The sequence below is a fragment of the Crocuta crocuta genome, unplaced genomic scaffold, assembly GCF_008692635.1.
Source record: "Crocuta crocuta isolate KB4526 unplaced genomic scaffold, BGI_CrCroc_1.0 scaffold3, whole genome shotgun sequence".
Lineage (NCBI taxonomy): Eukaryota > Metazoa > Chordata > Mammalia > Carnivora > Hyaenidae > Crocuta > Crocuta crocuta.
The window spans coordinates 16,437,712-16,443,249 of NW_027529934.1; the positions used below are offsets into that span (position 1 = coordinate 16,437,712).

General features: G+C 48.5%; 1 protein-coding gene across 1 annotated transcript in view; it reads left to right on the forward strand.

Annotated features, from left to right (window-relative positions):
* Positions 1 to 4,887: 4,887 nt before the first annotated feature.
* KIAA0040 (KIAA0040 ortholog) overlaps positions 4,888 to 5,538 on the forward strand; it is a 35,461-nt gene continuing 34,810 nt past the window's right edge. The window contains exons 1-2 of the mRNA XM_077763324.1: positions 4,888 to 4,977; positions 5,069 to 5,323. The gene's annotated coding sequence lies outside the window, so the exon portion shown is untranslated. The remainder of the gene's footprint in view (positions 4,978 to 5,068; positions 5,324 to 5,538) is intronic.

Genomic DNA, 5,538 nt, shown 5'->3' on the forward strand with positions numbered 1-5,538 from the left:
ACCATCTACCTGATCTTTGAAAATTTTTGTAACTTTCCAAATCCCAGTCTCTTCCTCTATTAGATCGGTGTTATAGTATCTCATAGCATTGTGCAAAAAATTTTTTTTTATTTTTTTAATGTTCTATTTATTTCTGAGAGAGAGAGAGAGACAGCGTGAACAGGAGAGGGTCAGAGAGAGAGGGAGACACAGAATCTGAAACAGCCTCCAGGCTCTGAGCTAGCTGTCAGCACAGAGCCTGATGCGGGGCTCGAACCCATGAACCGTGAGATCATGACCTCAGCCAAAGCTAAAGGCTAAACCGACTGAGCCACCCAGGAGACCCTATGTTGTGCGAAGTTTAAAGGCAATGTGCATACACTGCTCAGCACAAAGAAAGCAGTAAGTCAATGGTAGTTAAAATAGACAGGATGAGTGTATTTCTGCAACTTGGTAAATGGAGGCTATCCCATCATTACATGTTTTTGTCAGCCCTTCCTTTTACCTGTTATGAAAGAGCCAGCCTCGGGAGAGGAAGTTTGTTGGTGGCAACATTGACGTTCTGAGTCACTGAACTACTTAAGGAAGCAAACTTCAAAGGCGCAGTTACTTTATGGACCCTCCAGGCAAGAGGAATAAACAATTTCAGCCTTTACAAAAACTTCTGCTGGAATGAATATGCTGGGCAAGGCAGGCTGGGGGTTCCCAGACGTCTTGCTGACAAAGTGGCAAGAAATATTTTATCTAGTCCACGTAGGTCTATACGAAGCCAACACAGTGGGTTCACTCAATAAATCAATGTGTAAACCCATCCCCAAGAGAAGACCAAAGGACAAGGGGAACCACAAAGAGAGGCAGAATTGAGAACTCTGTAGGGCTCTGCTCTGGCCCTGAGATCCCTGCCAGGAAAATGGAATCCAGAGGACTGAGCCAATATCCAATCCCCACAAAGGGTACCGAACAGTGGTGCTGGCCGGTTTGCAACAGCCAGTGACAGAGTTATAAAAATAGCTTTCAAGACACCACTCTGGGGGGCTGTGCACCAGAAACGGAAGAAGAAAACGGAACCCCTTCATGCCCCAGAGGTATAAACAAAGCACTTTCCAAGCCAGCACCTGCCACTCACCCCTCAGCCCATCAGTAATGGAAGGGGTTGGGCAAGATGCTCTAGCTCTAGAATCTACAGGAGGGCTAAAGAAGGCACAAAGCACATGCAGTGCTGGGACACGTATGTGTGGGGAGACATGTGGATTACCAAGGGAGAGATCCAAAGAATTTCCTAAACTTTCCTTAGTGCCAAGATTTGGAGCTACAGCCATAAGAGTGACATTTTTCCTGGCATCCCGGATGCAATACTGAAGACATTTTGGGTGTTGCACTAAAAAGAGTTCCCAAGAAAAGTATATTGTCACTGCTCTTTTTAGAGGAGCTTTCATAATCATAGAAATTTAAGTTAGAATTCAACAGTTTAGAAGGCAAAGCCTGAACAGAAGTCTAATCACAAGAGATAAATATAATAACTGGTATGAAAACAGGCTCTCCAAATCTGTTTAGAAGTCCAAAGCCAAAATGAAAAAGCAGTGCCTTTTAAAAGGGCTGTTAGGGGAGCAGAGGAAATACTTTCTTAGAATGGCTATAATTAAGCTGAACACGCACGAGACTAAAAATAATAGACAGTATCTGCAGAAAATACTTGGCTAAGGTTAAAAGAACAAGGTTTTGCTGCCTTCATGAGGCAAATGCCACAGAGACCGTAGAATTGGGCAGGTAGCATTGGAATGCCAACTGGCTCAAATCCAAGCTCCGTCAAGGCCAAGACTGTTGTCCACAAAGGCCCCACATATGCACAGTGTAAGGGCCTGCTGAGCCACCCTGAAATCCCAACCACACGGAGTAGATCTTAGCTTCCTGAAGCTCTCCTTTATGGCTCTGTCATTCATGCGTCTGTCCGAGCCTTTCTGGAATCCATTTATGTTGCCAGCCTGTGCCCCCTCTGGGAGATAATCCATTCCATAAATTCATTACCTGCTGCATGGTGTAATATTTCCACTGACTTGTCTTGAACTTGCCTCTCTCATGATTCCAAGACACTGTTACATTTCAGGATCTGGTGAACAAGTCTGCACTCATCTTACCCCCACCATTTATAGGTGGATCATTCCCTCCTGACAGCCTGTGCCTTGACAACAGAACTGATCTTTCTAAGTCGGTCTCTCAGAGCATCCAGGTCACCATTCAGTAACTTTCTGTAGCCCTGTTATGCTTGTCACGGGAGGAATACACCACAGCTTGAAGTGCGAGTAAGATAACATTCTTTTTTTAATGTTTGTTTGCTTGTTTATTTATTTATTCTTGAGAGAGAGAGAGAAACAGAGAGAGAGACAGTGTGAGCAGGGGAGAGGCAGAAAGAGGGAGACACAGAATCTGAAGCAGGCTCCAGGCTCTGAGCTGTCAGCACAGAGCCCGATGCAGGGCTCGAACTCACAGACCTCGAGATCATGACCTGAGCCGAAGTCGGACACTTAGTCGGACGCTTAACCGACTGAGCCACCCAAGTGCCTCAAGATAAGATTCTTAATTTAATAGATTCCATACCTAAAGAACATGCCCATTTGGGGACAGCCCCATCCTGGGCGCAAACATATTCTATTCGACACATCTTCCAGACTCAAAGGCATTTGCAAACTGATGGGAAAGTGTCCGCAAGCAGTACAAGTTAGATTGATCCTGGCCAACAGCATAAGTCAACCTGTCTAAAACAGCATTGCTGAGAAAGGAAAACAAGGCAGTCAGCCCTCACCTTCACACCAGGCCATGGCTATACACTAAATACCCCAGTGATTTTCACAGCAGTGACAGGGAAGTCTTTTGTCCCCAACATACCGATGTGCTAAACTTAGTAGGGAGTGATCACTCACATTTCCAGTCTCACTTCACATATCTGCTTATTTTGGCTTCTTTTTTTTTTTTTAATTAGATGTTAATGCTCTGTTTCCATTTAGAGCCCACTAACCCCTTGACCACCTTCAAATAGCTCTACAAAAAAATGTGAGAAATAATGAGGATTAAGCAAAATACAACAGCACTGTGATTGCCTGGGGCCATTTATGAGTTCATCAGAATTAGGATTTCACTGCCAAGAGAATAAAATAGTAGGTGGGTGCTCCAACCTACTTTTTAGTAAAGAATGCATCATCCACCCAGACTGAGAACATTTGGCCAGATGCCCACTCCTTTTTCTGCCGTAATTGCATCTTCCGAGGAGAGTCAGTCCCTCAACAGACCTTACAGTCTTGGCAACCGGGTGTGAGCCAATGCGCCATGTTGCTCACCCATGAGTCACTGATTTCTCTGCCATGGGAGCTGCTGGCTTTCCTTGCTGAACTTAAGTATCGCAGAGATATCACCTAATGGATAGGCCACTGATTTTCTTTCTCCCATTGGCAACCATGTGTCTGAAGCCCTCAGCTCAAGTCAGTTGCCTCCATTTTTGTCCTTTGATTTCTTCTTGTTTTTTTCTTAAAGGCAACCTTAAATAATTGTCACTTAGGCCACAATCTGTAACTTTGCTCCAGACATCCAGAAAAGCTTTTTCTGTAGCCTTCCCCCATATGCCTCATTCCTGGGCTGAACATTACCCTTGCACAAGTATGGAATTCCTTCCCAGAAGGCATGCTCCTCCTTTACTTGATGATATAGTAGTAAAAGGATGGCTTGGGGGTTTGGAAACACTGGAACTCAAGTCTGGGCTCAGCCTCTCGTAGTTATGTGATGCTGAGGAAGTTACTTGACTTCTCTGAACCTATGTAATATGAGGAGAATACTACATCTCATAAATGTGTTGTGAGAGGTTCAATGATATGTGTCTTAAAGCTCCTGGCACAGTATCTGTGTCCTTCCTGAAGGTGGAAGGAAATATCCATTCCCCAATCCTTTGGCCAATGCTCAAGGCCTCACTACCAGCCCCACCCGCACCCCTTCCTGTGTTCCTCAGTGCCTTCAGATTCTATACTCTGTGGCTGTAAGTTCCAGGAGTGTTGGCGGGACCCAACCCTTCATACTTAGACAACTGCAGGCTCAAAGTGTGATTACAGATGGAGCTTTTGACAGCGTGGTAACCACATCCACTGAGGGAAGCCCCTCAGTCCGGACACTCCCGAGCAACCTTGCAAGCCCAATCTTCCCATCTCTGCTGGTGCTACCCAACTGCTTGCTAAGCCCACTTGCTTCTGAAACAAGAAGAGTCTCATCTAATCTCCTTCCATTGGAAGAAAACATCCCTCCCCCCCATTTCCTTAATCATTCTTGGCATTTCTGACTAAAGGGCTGCGTTTTCTCTTGGACCTTTCAACCAAGAGCCATTTGGTTACTCTGGCACTAACACAGATGGGTCTCTTGTTCCCCAGGGGAGAGAGTTGACTCTAACAGTCATTTTACGCCCTCAAGCACAGTAGGTGGAGGGCAAGACCTGGCTCAGCACCGGCCCCTGGTCCCTGAGCACCTGGCAAGTACAGTCAAGAGGGCAGTACCTGAGACACAAGTCATGGAAAAACTCGCCCAGATGACTCTGAGGAGGACCCTCCAGGGCCAGGTCCCGCCATCACCCCTCCCCTGTCCCCCAGTAACCTTGGAGACACGGAACAAGCTCCCTGCCACGTGGTCACCAGAAGTTTCCTGTCTCGAGTCCCACCCCCAACGCTCGCATAGGCCCTTTCATTTTCTGGAATTCCAGGTGCTCGACACTGGACCCATGGACGTCCGAGTAAAAAGTGGATGGAGGGCAACTGAGGATGAGAAGGAGGAACCTCTGAGAATTTTCTGCAGGCAGCACGCTCCCCNTGGGAGCCTTCACCCAGCCTGTCCCACGGCCTCCCTCCCAGATGCCTTCCACCCCCCTTCCAAGAAGGCCGCTCTCTTAGGCAACACTGGGCTGTCTTCACAGCAGCCCACGTTCCCCCGCCCTGGATCCCTGAGTCGTCTCAAGTCCCCGGGAACTTGGTGCGTCTGTGAAATGAACTGGGGAAGGGCTCTGGGGAGNCGGCGGGAGAGAGGGCGCGTCTGATTCAGGAAGTTGTGTCTCTGACATCAGGGGCAGGACGGAGTCGGAGCGAAACCTCAGAAACGTGAGGCGCCGGCCCGCGGGAGGGCAGAGAACGCACAGGGGGCCTTCCTCGTGGCGAGGGCAGGTACGCGCCCGCCCCCAGCCCCGCCGCTCTGCACCTGGCTCCGTAGGGGGGCGGGCTTCCGCACCAGGACCCTGACCTCAGCCAGACCCGGCCGTCAGACTCGCCGCGGAGACCCCCGCGCCACGGCGCCTGCAGGAAGCCCTCCGGTGTACTTCGAGGTGAGTCTCTTCTGTGTGTGTGTGTGTGTGTGTGTGTGTGTGTGTGTGTGTGTGTGTTTTAAGCTGACTCTGTTTGGAAGGGAACTTCCCGCTCCCTTTCGTTCTTTGTGAGGGGACCAGCCTCCGAGAGAAGTTGAGATTCCAGGATTCTTTCTAAATAGCCTCTTGGCCCTTCACAACTTCGATTCCAGTGTGTCTCCCTTCTCTGGGCGGGG